Raw genomic sequence first — 1,557 nt, forward strand, 5'->3', positions numbered from 1 at the left:
AGAAAGAAAGAAAGTTCTTACCTTTGCATCCAACTTCGTTGGCTACTTTCTTCCGTTCGGCCGATATCATGGCCCTGTTGCAGTAGTTTTGATCTGCTTTGTCATAAAAACATCTTCTTTTTTCAACTGCGGGTATTAATGCCTCCGACTCCATTGTAGTCAAAATGCAACAATTCTCTATGACTGCACCCTATACGCACTACAAAATCAGGCCACAACAGTTCAGCCGCACCACAGACGCTCGAAATTTTATTTCAGCAGCAAGTGCACACGCTGAACTTTTTCTGCTCCGTCCAGCGCTGCGTCTGCTCCACGCCCACTGTAGCGCCGTGCATTCAATTGTTCGTTAATAAAATTTGGCGATGCAATTTTTTCGAAGAAAGACGTCGCAACCGAAAAAGAAGCGTCAGAGAAGCGTGCACTGTGTGTGGGGCCTTAGAATGACAAAGTTCTATTCGACATTTTTGGCCGTTTTGAGTTAGTGAGACCATGAAGTCAGAAACCAAATGTTCTGCCCGCTCTATCAAAATCATAAGTTGGTGTAAGATTGTTTGGAGTCGTTATCAAGATATTGAAATGATAGAATTCGTAAAAGCTTGGCATAAAGTGAAACTCAAACTTTTTACCGTCAAATTCTTCAAAACTGGGTAGATTATTCTGGACAGATAAAACTTTGTAATTTTAGGGTAGCGGAGTGTGTGTTTTGTGTTGTTTTCGTTCTATTCATGTGTGGGTGGTTGGCGGGTGCTCTGGCGTGGTTTGCTCCTTCTTTCCTTTAAAAAATCGATCGTCTCTATCTTCCCCCCTTCTTTTTGTGTTTGTTACTATCTTGTAACACCTCTATTCTTCGGCGCTTAAATGACCTTATTGTGTTATGAGTGCCGTAAAACTCGTACTAAAACTAAAAAGAACTTTCTGTTGATGTTTCTGGGGAGGGGCGTTCTTGTTGGATTTTTTCTGAGCTTAGTTTATTTATTTTATTCTGTGTGGAGGGGGGGGGGGTGCGTGCGAAGATGTTTTGTTTGTTCCTTCGGTAATATTTAGCTTTGTTGTTCTTATTGTTGTTGTTGCTTGTAGTGAATCGACACCCTACTGACAAGTGCAGATTTGTTTTAGTCTGAATCATAATATCCCCTGCTAACTTATACAATATCTAAACGGTTGTGGCTTTTGTCCTAATGATGTCAGCGGATGTGGAGAGCTGGACAAGGGGTCAAGTCATAACTGTCCAAAATCAAGGTGTTTGGAGAAAAGACTAAATACGGACTCGACATCTATGCACACAACATATTGTTGCTTGCCTTTTTACGTTTCAGCTGAATAAAACAGAATTTAAAAGTGTGTATGGATAGAGAAGACATACATGTAATTCGGTTTGTTTGGTTAGAGCTTTATATTACTCGCATAGATTAAAACAGCGCGGTTCAAGCCGTTGTCGAATGATCAGTATGTGTGTTCTTAAATTTAACAGGGTCTCCATTGTCAGTGCTGTTACATAATAATAATATAATAATAATATATAACATTTATATAGCGCATTTCCAAAAAAGTAGCTCA

Source organism: Aplysia californica, unplaced genomic scaffold, assembly GCF_000002075.1.
Source record: "Aplysia californica isolate F4 #8 unplaced genomic scaffold, AplCal3.0 scaffold00204, whole genome shotgun sequence".
NCBI classification, from domain to species: Eukaryota; Metazoa; Mollusca; class Gastropoda; order Aplysiida; family Aplysiidae; genus Aplysia; species Aplysia californica.